We start from the raw sequence: 13042 nt of genomic DNA, 5'->3' as shown, positions 1-13042 counted from the left end.
ATGCTGACTTTCTGAAGGAACATCTTGAGAAGCTGGATACCTTCAAGTCAGCTGGCCCTGACAATCTTCACCCCAGGGTACTCAAGGAGCTGGCGAGCATCATAGCCCAGCCTCTAGCACGGATCTTTGAAAACTCTTGGCGCTCTGGTGTAGTGCCCGAAGACTGGAAGAAGGCCAATGTGGTGCCTATCTTCAAGAAAGGGAGGAAAGTGGATCCGGCTAACTATAGGCCCATCAGCCTGACTTCTATCCCGGGGAAGATCTTAGAAAAGTTTATTAAAGAGGCCATCCTTAATGGACTGGCCGACGTCAACATCTTAAGGGATAGCCAGCACGGGTTTGTTGCGGGTAGGTCTTGCTTGACCAATCTCATTTCCTTCTACGACCAGGTGACCTATCACCTGGACAAGGGAGAAGAGATTGATGTCATATATCTTGACTTCAAAAAAGCCTTCGATCTGGTGTCCCATGATTGCCTCTTGGAGAAACTGGCCAATTGTCGCCTTGGGTCCTCCACGATCCGCTGGCTGGAAAATTGGCTCCGGGGTCGGACCCAGAGGGTAGTAATCGATGGAAGTCACTCATCGTGGTGTCCTGTGACCAGTGGGGTCCCCCAAGGCTCTGTCCTTGGACCCATACTGTTCAACATCTTCATTAATGATGTGGACACTGGAGTCAGAAGCGGACTGGCCAAGTTCGCCGATGACACCAAACTTTGGGGCAAAGCATCCACACCAGAAGACAGGCAGGTTATCCAGGCTGACCTGGACAGGCTCAGCAAGTGGGCGGACGAGAATCTGATGGTGTTCAACGCCGATAAATGCAAGGTTCTCCACCTTGGGAAGAAAAACCCTCAGCATCCTTATAGGCTCAGCAGTGCTATGTTGGCTAGCACTATGGAAGAAAGAGACTTGGGGGTCATCTTTGACCACAAGATGAACATGAGCCTGCAATGCGATGCGGCGGCTAGTAAAGCGACCAAAACGCTGGCTTGCATCCATAGATGCGTCTCAAGCAAATCCCGGGACGTCATTCTCCCCCTGTACTCAGCCTTAGTGAGGCCGCAGCTGGAGTACTGCATCCAGTTTTGGGCTCCACAATTCAAAAAGGATGTGGAGAAGCTTGAGAGAGTCCAGAGAAGAGCCACGCGCATGATCGGAGGTTAGGGAAGCAGACCCTACGATGACAGGCTGAGAGCCCTGGGGCTCTTTAGCCTGAAAAAGCGCAGGCTCAGGGGTGATCTGATGGCCACCTACAAGTTTATCAAGGGTGACCACCAGCATCTGGGGGAACGTTTGTTCACCAGAGCGCCCCAAGGGATGACGAGGTCGAATGGTCACAAACTACTTCAAGATCGTTTCAGGCTGGACATAAGGAAGAACTTCTTTACTGTCCGAGCCCCCAAGGTCTGGAACAGCCTGCCACCGGAGGTGGTTCAAGCGCCTTCATTGAACACCTTCAAGATGAAACTGGATGCTTATCTTGCTGGGATCCTATGACCCCAGCTGACTTCCTGCCCTTTGGGCGGGGGGCTGGACTCGATGATCTTCCGAGGTCCCTTCCAGCCCTGATGTCTATGAAATCTATGAAAGGAACATTTAAAAACCAGGATTCCTACAGATACATCAGCTATGGGTTTCTTCACCACTTTATGCAATGACCATTGCTTTGAAAAACAAGGCACTGTCTTTGAAAAGAGAGCACACCCCCTTCTCCTGCTATTGTGATGTCCTGGCTTGCTTCTGTGCCTGCTATTTAGTCAATGAAAGGGTACAAATTTGCTGTGAAAAATTAGTTCCCGTTCACACAGGTTTTACCTGCACCCTATGAATGGTCCATTCCCCAGTCTGATTCTAGGGGTTAATGAAAGTCCATCATACTCGTGAGCACTATGACTATGAAGTGGCTGAAGGGGCACCTTGACTTCATGCCAGCCTTCTGCACAAGGATGAATTTCACCTTTGAACACATATATACTTAAGGTCTTTCCTTTTCTGTGGGCAAATAAGCCTCATAACAAGCCGTTTACAACAGCAATGTAATAAAAAATGAGTTGTGTTGGTAAGGAGCAGGGGATATTATTCCTGTCCTGACTGAAGATTCATTTAGATGATCAGAAAAGAGAAAAGCAAACTAATCACCAGTGAAGTGTGAGCCCTGCAGTGATAAAAGGACAAGGCTTCTTTTTTTTTTTTTTTATCAGATGGCAACATGTTCAGGTTGTTCCAAGAGGTATGGTTATGCTTGGACTCCTAATTTGTAGATACTGGTCCTCTACCTGTTATTGATGTGACAACAGCCATTACCTTTTTTATTCTCATTCTCATCCCTTTGCTGGCTGAGCTGCTGAGCTGAGGTGCTTGAAGAGGCCTGGATCCCTTTGTGCCTTAAGTGCCCCGGTAAGGTGAGGATGGCTTGCTTATCCACTTATTTTTTCCTCTCTCCAGTTGCACACACTTCACAGGCCAAGCAGCCTCCAATGCAGACTGAGCTACAGGCTCCAGTGAAAATGGTCCTTCATACATAGTGCTGCCCTAGGACTATATTCTACTTCTTGGGTCATCCTATGTTCTGCAGAACATACAGCAGATTCTGCACTGCTCCACACTTTGCCTAAGTGTGTGCCAGTCAGCAGCCTTTTTCTTTCCTTGTCAGCAGGATTGAGACAGTGGCAGCTACGCAGAAGATGCCAGCAGGGAAGAGATGATTGTGAGTGTGCAGGAATCTCTGTTACCCCAGCTAATCATGGTAGGCATAGAGGTACATCAATAGAGGGCCAGCAGAGAAGCTGCCAATAAGTTTGTCTACGTTATAGTCAGTGGCATGATTCCAGCTCATAGACATACCCCAGCTAGCTTTAAACTAACTCATTTGCTTCAAGGTGGTAAAATAGCCAGGGGAGCCAAGAGTTCAGTATGGGCTGCAAAATCATCCAAGTACCTACCCGAGGTTCCAGATAGATCTTGCAATCTGTCTGAACCCTGTATTGCCATAGGTATGTTGTTATTAGCTCTTGGGCTTGCTAAGTCATGTCTGTCTAGATGAGCAGAAGTTGCATCTTTGATTCAAGTGTTAAACCCAAGGGAAATAGGGAGAAGCCAGGCAGCAGTGTACACAGCACCAATTCTACTGTTCTCTTGCTCCCACCACCTTAGAGCCCTCACTGCAATGTGGTTTGCCCCTGTCATTGCCTCTATCGTGATGCTTGTTCATAGCAACTTATACTATTACTTCCCCTCCTAAGTGTGGGAAGAGCTATGGAGAGTTGTGTGGTCATGCTGGGCTCTGAAAAGCTGCCTCCTCCAGTTCCTACCTCTTTAGCACATTCTGTGTTGTTTTTTTGAGTCCCACGCCGTCCAGCCATGTTCGAGTGCCTCTCCCACACCCTGTTGTTACAGCCTCCCCCCACTCCTCTTGACCTTTTCTTGCTGTCAGCTCTGAAACTCAGACACCTGGCTTTCTCCTTCTCACCTTTCAATTTCCTGCTGCTTCCTCCCTTGCTGAGGTCCTATCCAAATACTTTACCCACCCCTCTCATCACCTTCATCTCCTCATTCAACCTTCACTGCTAGAGTCCCCCCTCCCAAACCTTCACAAAGATGGCACCTCCTTGGCCCCTGTCTTAACTCAGTTCTGCTCTTTCTCAGTTCCTGTTCTTGCCAAATTCCCTATCTCAGAAGTGTTTTGTATGCTGTCAGGATGTTTCTGCTGAGGCAGGATAATTTGGTACCAGCCACAGCCCTGAATGAAGCACACACTCAGACACAACAGCAAGACAATTATGTTACTGAAAGGGCTTGAGTAATTACCTGCCTGTTACATTCGGCAAAGACGATATGCTGTAGCCCTCAGTCATCCCATTATGAGCCACTCAATTAGATATGGTTGTTGTTTTCCCAGAACGCATGCGTGTTGACCTTCTGCTGTTGCCACTTGACAATAATTAACACAAGCTTATTTGATGTAATTAGGGCACATTAGTAGCATTTGTCTGACTTAGTAATAGGGAGCCTGCCAGGGTCTCTGAAGCTGGATTCAGTGGAGTACTATGGCTCAGTCAAGAGGTGCCCCTGTCCTTTGGGTCTGTGTGCAAATATAACTGAGGAGCTTCCTTTTGCAGGCACCACCAAGCTCTCATTTCTTACCTGTAAGTCCCCAAGTTTATATTCCACTTAAATCATCCATGTTTGGGAGTTACTGACCAAACAGAAATGTCTCTGATGTGTATAGGCACAAGTGAAAGAGAAGAGGCCAAAGCTTCCTTTCTAGAGCAAGTAGAAGCAAAAATCCAAATCTAAATTCCAAGCTTGTTGGGAAAATTTGGGATCTCAATCTGAGCTTTCTAGTTTAAGCTCCTTGCTGGATGCTACATAGACTCATAGGCCTTAGGGGTGTCTGGGAAAATAGTAGTAGTCCACAGCAACTTAACCTTTTCTACTTCCAGGTCTCATCTTGGACATCTAGTATCTTCTTTTTGTTGTAGCAGTTTGGAGCTTTCTTAAATACCTTGTTTCTATCTGCTGTTAATGTCAATGATCCCAATCCCTTGAAGCATCCAAACTCAGTTCAGAACTGAGAAATACCCCCACTGGCTATACATTCCAAACCTTTCCCCACAGGATGTTTTACATGCTTGCTTTGAGGAGACATACGATTTCACTTAGAACTTCTCATTTTGGTATGTTTGCCTGGTATATCCTGATTCATTAACCATTACTGATATGGCTGGCAGCTCTTTATGAAACACGTAGAGAGGCCAAAGTGACAGGCTAAGTGCAGAGTCTAGGGCTCCTATAGATGTGTAGGGAGCTGGCTCTGATGCACTGAAAATCCAGTGTGCTACTCCAGCAGACTCTAGCGTCACATGTATCAGTGTCCCTGCACTGAAAAATGACAGCAGGGCACTTTGAACTAAAGCTAGTTCAATGAGCTTTAGTTCAAAGCACCCTGCTGCCATTTTTCAGCACAGGGGACGCTGATACATGTGACGCTTGGGTGCTTTTAATTAGCGTGGCTTGCCAATTAAAGCCCCCTCCCCTCCCCCATGCCTCCTGGAGCATGTGTAAAAATGCTCTAAATGCTTTGGGCAGGGACTGTTTGCTCTGGTTTTGTACAGTGCCTAGCCCAGTCAAGTTCCGGTCCATGACTGAAACTCCTTTGCATTTTGACAATATAAATGATAGTAGTTTGTCTGTCAGCAGTGGTGTCTCCAACTTACATTCCTGAGTGCTTGGTATTGCACCAAGTTAGGTTCCTCCTGAAACTTGGCTTACTCTGTAGTTCCACTTCTCATCACAGTGCAAATCCATGGTTGACATTGCTGTCTCTCTTCATCAGGGGAGACCCCTGTGCCATGAATGGCTGCCTCTGAAATGTTAATAAAAAAACCCCAAAACCACATTTAAAAATCATGACCAGTATTAGCAAAAAACTCTCCCAGGTCTTGACACGGCCTCATCACAACTAGACTGCTTTGCTAGCTACTTCCTCTAGGTTTTGAATCTGAGGGGCCAGCTTGTTTTCTTCATTGTCCTCCTCTTTGTGCCAATCCATAATATAGCTCCTGCCTGGGGTTGGTTTTGCTGAACAAGAAATCATTCTATCTTTTTTGCAGTAGAGTATCTGTTAGACTGTGGCTAGGGACATTTATGCTACATGGACCAGTGGTTCCATCTGGGAGCTATCTATGTTTATTTCTTTAAAGGTCAAAACTTTAAGAATATCCTATCATGGAAAGGTCAAACCTATATCACAGTGGGATGGATAAGCCTGGGTTGCAAATCAGCATGTATCTGCACTTAGGACAGAAGGGAGATATTGTACTGTATCAAATAAACTAGAGTTGGAAATGAACTTCAGTCAACTTTGCAGCCACAGTTTCCATCTATGAAAGTCCTGTTCCCATTACTAAATCAGCTGGTCTTGGTAACATAAATTCCTGTGAACAAAAGGGATTAGCTAGCAATCCTACTGAATCACGGACAGGCATTTTTGAAAGTCATGGAAACCTGGGGAGGTGATGAATGGCTGGGAACGAGAAACTGTGACAAGATTTTTCAAAACAGCAAAGGAAAGTGATTCTGGTAATTACCACCTAGCCAGATGACCTGGACTTCCCTGTAAAATAATGGGGCCAGTATTAAGAGAGAAGATTCCTAAGCTTCTCAAGCACAGCAGAGCCATAAGCAGTAGAGGATTTGTCATGCTCAGAGTTGTGTAATCACAATAAAGACGCAATTAAAAAAAAATACAAAACATTTTTGTATCATGCTCCTTTGTTCTGATCCTGCAAGTTAGTTGCATGTTGGGACAGTCAGGATTCAAGATGTCCTTATCTCCCTCTCATGCCTTGTTTCTGTACAACCCTGATAGTTTCACTAGCTCCTCACCTCTCTATAGCGCTTTTCCAAATTAGGCAGATGAGCAGGAACAGTGTGAGTGCAACAGTTCTCTTCACTTAAGAGGGAACTTCAGGCTTCATTGCCTTAAATGACTTTTTACTTTTTACTGGGGTTTCTTGAGAAGCTGTTTTTCACTGGAAAATTTGTTTTTTTTCCAAACAAGATTTTTTTCCTTTTTTGGGGAAAAAAAATGTGTTTTCCACAGAAATTTTAAATATTTCATTAAGAAACCCAAGTCTTACTATTCTGATTAGAAATGTGTCATAGGAGCCAGGGTTTCATGTTTGTAAAATGGTGCTGGCACCATCGTCCTACCTTGTGCTACTGAGTGTTTTTGTCAGGGTAATCAGTAAGGCTGGATGGAAAATAGGTTTTCCCTCCTACAAATATGTAAAATGTAGTTCAGCAACATATTTTAGCCAGAATTTAAAATATTATTATTCAAAATGGTGCTGCAGTGCTTTGTGGGAGCTGCACGTCAGGTACCTGATGCTCCCATTCTCTTCCATGGGTTGGTCTCTCTGGGTGGATTGATGCACCACTTTCCCAACCTTTATTAGTAGGGCTGTGCGAAGCTTTGGGTACTGAATCAATTCAGAGGAGATTTGGCCTGATTTGGTGGGTGCCCTGCCTGGCCCAGCTCCCGGTGCTTTAAAAAAAAGCCCAGGCTCACTGGGTGCTGCTGGGCAGGGGGGATCCCTGCTGCCCCCCACTGCATGGGGGGCTCTACCATAAGCCCCCTGACACCCCTCCCCCCTCACGCCCCCAGTCCCCACCGTGGCTGACCTGCCCTGCCCGCCCCAGCTCTGGCCCTTTAAGAAAAAAAGAAAATGAGAAAAGCCCCAGGACTCACCTGCTCCTGCAGCAGCCTCCAGCTTCAGGGCTCATGCAGAGCCCCCCACTTAGTGTGGGGCAGCAGGGGGCAGTGCGGATTGCCCTCTGCCAGGCTGGAATGGTGAGTCGGGGGGTTTTCTCATTTTTTTTTCTTAAAGGGTTGGAGCTGGGGTGGGCAGGGCAGCTGTGGGGGGGTTGGGGGGCTCATGCAGAGCCCCCCATGCAGCACCTGGTGAGTGTCGGGAGTTGTTTTTTTCCAAGTGCTGGGAGCTGGGGTGGACGGGACAGCCATTGCTGGGCTGGGAGAGCAGGCGGGGGATGGGCCTGGCTGATTCAGAGATTTGGCAGCAGCTGCATCTCCAAATAAGATTTAACTGAATCAATTCGGGACAGTGATTTGAATCACCGAATCACTGTCCCCCAAATTGGCTGAATCCGAATCTGAGGAGAACACTAGCCGCTTCACACAGGCCTATTTCTTATTGGCAGGAGTGCCTCATGGGAAATGTGTCTAACCAGAAAGCCTAGTCCACAGAAGAGAATGGGAGAATAAGACACCCAGACTACAACTCCAGCATATCATCACAGCATGATTTTGAATAGAATTATTTGGCGTTTTGTTGGAAAATACATTGCTGGAAAATGGAAATGTTATGGAGGGGAAACCAAACAAAAACTATTTAAAGCCAGCTGTGCTGATTAACACAGGCACATGCACCTGCCCCTGTGACAGAGGGATACTGGTTTCATCCATTAAATAGAGGGCATTGAGGCCCAGAGTAATTAAGAGAGACACTTGAGGCTATGCAAAATGTAAGTGGCAAATCAAAGATTAATGCCCAGGACAGTTTAGGACTGCCTTCCATACTTCATGTGTTAGCTTGCTCGCAATCCAAACCTACTGAAATCTGAATCTTGTGGGCTGGGGTCTGACCTCGGACAACTTCAGTAACTTTAACGATGCATGTGAACGTGCACGGCTGCCATCCTCTGTACGCTAAATATTTTTTAGCACCTGCTAATGGAGAACTATGGGGAAGGATGGGGCTCTTCATCTACACTACAGCATGATGTACAGTGCATGGTTAAACAGAAATATGCCATGCAGAGAGAGGAATAGGTGCTGAGGGGTATACCATATACTGACACTAGGGTTGAGTATTTGACTGGTCAACTATTGGTCAAAAATTGTAAAAAGTTGCCAACATGTCCAAATAATACACAGAAAAAGCACAAATTTCCGATTAAGAATTGTGTAAAAAAATTTAAAAAAAATACATTTTTGTCAAGAAAACTGCAAAAAGGTAGGGTTTGGGTTTTGGGGGTTTTTTCTGGTAAATTTGCTATAATCTTTTACCAGTCAAAACTATGCAGTCAATTGATTAGTCAGTTGACGATATTTGACCAGTCAATTGCCTGGCTTGTCAGCCCTGATACAAACATCCCATTCTGATTTCTCTATGACTATAGGTACCTGCATACTCCTTTAGGACTGAAGATTTTCTGGTTACATTCTCTGCTTTGTCTATGGACCAGGCAGAAATTTTCTGCATCACCTGACATTAGCCCAGTTCCAATGCTGCCTGCTCTCATCTTTCTTTAGATGCCTTTGCTAATGCCAAACTTACTCTGCAGATGGCAGCAGCTATCTGAAATTGTGGCTTCAGCACAAGATGAGCTTATCTTTTGTCTGCAATTGTTCCAGCAGGTGAAAGGGAAAGAAATGGGTGAAGCAAAGAGTTTTTCCAAGCAAAAACAGAGCACACTCTCAGTCAGAGGAGCATAGAAATCCAATCATCATGAACAGTGACCATCAACATGGAAAGCACAAGCTGCCTCTACAGATACTTTTTGGATTGTACGCCACAGGGCTACTGTTAGTTTAATTCTAATAAACGGTTCAGGGCTAAAGGGTTCTGAAAGAGAAAGATGTTGAATGACAGTATTTGTATGAATAAGGAAAGGACTGAACCAGAGGCAAATCTAGTGCAAATTAGGGCCATTTGTAGAGCTGTCCAAGGCATGGCTCAGTTATAAGCAATTTCACACCAATGCCACTCAGTACAGCTCCTATCCATTCCACAGTATTGCTAGTAAGAACAACAGAGGAGGAACAGTGCTGCCAGTGTAATATACAGGAGAACAAAACCAGGCACACATGAATGAGGTGCCTGATGGCTCTTTGCTAAGACAGATGTAGTTTAACATCATCATTATTAATGAGGTGGAAAAGAATTATTGAGGTTAGTCAAAATGATGGTGAGAAACTTCAGAGGGACCTGACCCAGCTAGGTGAACAGCAGCATGGTGACAGCATTGACAAATGCAAATTATTGAACATTAGGAGGAATAATACCATCTGTCTGGCCACATGGTGGCTTGGCTCTAAATTAGCTACAACCACTTAAATAAAATAAAGACCTTGGAATTGCTGTTGATACACCTGGGAAACCTCTGTATAGCAGTGGTAACAAAATGTTAAGGGGTAGAAAGAAAAGAATAGAAAAGAATTTAAAAAATATTGCAAAGCTGCTCTATAAATGGCATAGGCTCTCCTGTAATATTTCATTTTATTCTACTCAGTCTTTGCATAAATATACCCCAGAGATGGGAGGAATTTATATTTGGATGACAAAAGTGATTAGAAGCTTGGGGAGACTTCTGTGTGAGATATTGAAAAGATTGGGATTGTTTTCTTTAGAAAGGGGAAAATAAGCTCCTTCACAAAGGCTTAGTTAAGTTTGTGTTTGCATACATTCCTGAACTGGGGTTTTCAGGTCAGAAATTTCAAAATTTGGCGAGAAAAAAATGTAGTAAATTTGTTACCAGTGCATGATGGCAGATTGGCAGCCAATGAAACTACAGAAGACTAGTGAAGAATCTATAACACACCCTTTCTTTGTTGCTTTCAGTGTCTCCTTTCTCTTGCAAATTAATGTAACTGTTTTTGCAAAATTACTTGAACATTTTTCTAATTTTCCCTGTGTGAACAGTGTGCAAAATCTTTATAACTATTCCCATAGTCTAGCTTTGAAGCTGGCATTATTTTGCTTATGTCAGCTACATAGTACTGTTTCTGTTTCCTGATTGGATGTTTTATATGATTAGCTGACACAGCATTAATTGAAAACTCTTAATGTTACAACGGAGCACACAATATGCTATTGGCTAATACTTGAGCTTCAAGCTTAAGATTCACCACTGGGCAGCATATTAGAACAACTAATAATGCACTAATAGTGTTCTAATAATACCTAGAGCACTTTTCTTTAGCAGATCTCTATTTATTTTAGTCACTACCCACCCGTGTGCCTCCTCCTGGAGGAACCTTCACCAGATTTGGGAATGGGAAGTCTTCACTGGACAGCCAACCCTTTGTTTCCCTGTGGAGCAAACCTGCTAATGAGTGAGCCACTTGTGGTGGTGGGCATTTCTGTAGAAACTGCTGTTCCTGAGGTGGCCAAACATCTATAAGCTTGGAGAGAGTTTTGGACACATTTCCTGTACATTGCAATGCAGTTTGTTGTTTCCAGTACTGGGACTACCTTTCATAGCCCTTATGTCCTTCTGTGGGTTAACTTCTTTGTTTATCCCTTTTGATGACACCAAATTTTTGGGTAAAGTAAACACACTAGTGGGCAGGGAACAAATCTAGGTGGATCTGGATAGGTTGGAGAAATGGGCAGAGCAGAATAGGTTGCAATTCAACAAGAACAAATGCATAGAACTGCACCTAGGGAGAATCACCAACACACGTACAGGCTAGGGGATGACCTCTCAGCAGCACTGTAGCAGAAATCGATCTCGGAGTCATAGCTGACTCCAAAATGAACACGAGTTGTCAATGTGATGAAGTAAACAGTAAAGCTAACTGTACTTTATCATGCATTAGCAGGTGGATCACAAACAGGCCTAGGGAGGTGATACTTCCCCTCTGTGCCTTAATGGTGAGGCCACAGCTGGAGTACTGCATCCAGTTTTGGGCACTGCTCTTCAAGAGGGTGTGGATAACCTTGAGAGGGTCCAGAGGAGGGCCACTTGTATGGTTAGGGGCCTGCAGGTAAGGCCCTATGAGGAGATATTGAATCTCTTCAGCCTCCACAAGAGAAGGCTGAGAGGGGATCTTGTGGCCATCTACAAATTCATTGTGGGGGACAGCAAGGAGTAGGAGATGCTCTGTTTACCAAGGCACCCCTTGGAGTAACTAGAAATGATGGCCAGAAACTGGCAGAGAGCAGATTTAGGTTGGACATCAGGAAGAACTTCTTCACAGTAAGGGTTGCCAGAATCTGGAATGGGCTTCCAAGGGAGGTGGTGCTCTGCCCTACCTTGGGGGGCTTCAAGAGGAGACTGGCCAAGCACCTGGGTAGGGTCATTTGACCCCCATGCTCTTTCCTGCCTGGGGCAGGGGGTTGGACTTGATGACCTACTGAGGTCCCTTCTGACCCTAATATCTATGAATCCCACCTGTGTCTTTTTGAGTAATGCTCCCTACCCCTATCTTTTTTTCCCCTTTATCTATCTTTGGTATTTAAATGACTTTATTCCTCTCTATTTAGTACCCCTGCTCTCTGCAAGTTCATTCATAGTATCTGACAAAGTAGGCTGTTGCTTATGGAAGTTGATAACAACATTATGGTGATTGTTTATCTATCTATTAACATTGCTTGTATTTATTAAATCATTATTTAATATATATGAAAATGCACATCCAATAAATGCAAGTCCACAAGTTCCATCAAACAAAGTGGTCTGACTCATTGCAAGAGAACTGAAGCACTGCTTACTGGAACCTATGGTGTATTCATCCTGTGGTCTTAGGGTGAAAGACTTGAAGAGCACATGGTACCCTAGTGACCTCTTGTACAGCACAGGCCACAAGATCTTACCTGGATATTTCTGCAGCCAGCCCATAACTTTTGATGGAGCTAGAGCAGATTATTTAGGAAAATAAATGGTCACTTTTTGTTTGAGATGAGTGTGGCCACAGGATGCATTTTAAAGCTCCCCGCTTTTGGACACCTTTAACGATCTTCATCATCTTCAAACATCAGGCGCATATGTTACAAGGAGAGGAGACAGCCATCTGTGTCTTAGGGAGAAGGGATTTTATTCTATTAATTAAAATACTTTGCTATTTTCTAGCACCTTCCAGCTGAGGGGTTTAGAGCACACTACAAATATTAATTAAGCTTCCCAACACCCTGGTGGGATAGAAAATCTTTCTACATTCTATTTATTGATGGTTGAATAGAGGCATGGAGAGAATAATGCACGTGCCCAAAGTTACACAAGAGGAAGATAACTCAATTATTGTAGTTTCCAGCCCCTTGTAGTGAAGTGGAACCTGTGCGGGCCGGGCGCGAGCCGGGCCCTTTTTTGTGCTCTGCACGGGCTGTGGCCAGCAGCCCGGGCACGCAGGGTCGGAGAGGGCACGCGTCAAGCTAGAATTAGGCACAGACTCGTAGCGGTAGATTTAAAGATTGTTTACTTACACTGGAGATGGTTGCGGTGCAGGCTGGAAAACTTGCTTGAGTTGCGGTTATAGACAAAAACAACACGAACGATCATGTGGAGTTTGCTAGGCTCCACGGAAACAGAGCTCTGGATGCCCTGGACAAGCGCGCCACCGAAATAGGAACTTCGTAGATACGTCTTATAAAATTTATCGCTCGAAGACGGGAAGAGGTGGGCGATGGATCAGGTCGCCAATCTCCTCTGAATCTCACACAGGGTCTCTATTACCCTGCCGTGTACCCAGAGTCCCCACGAGATGGATGTGGAGTCCTCTTCGGCTTGGGCGGAAA

The sequence above is a fragment of the Alligator sinensis genome, unplaced genomic scaffold (assembly GCF_000455745.1).
Source record: "Alligator sinensis unplaced genomic scaffold, ASM45574v1 scaffold647_2, whole genome shotgun sequence".
In the NCBI taxonomy this organism is placed as follows: Eukaryota; Metazoa; Chordata; order Crocodylia; family Alligatoridae; genus Alligator; species Alligator sinensis.
Note: the sequence above shows the minus strand (reverse complement) of the source record.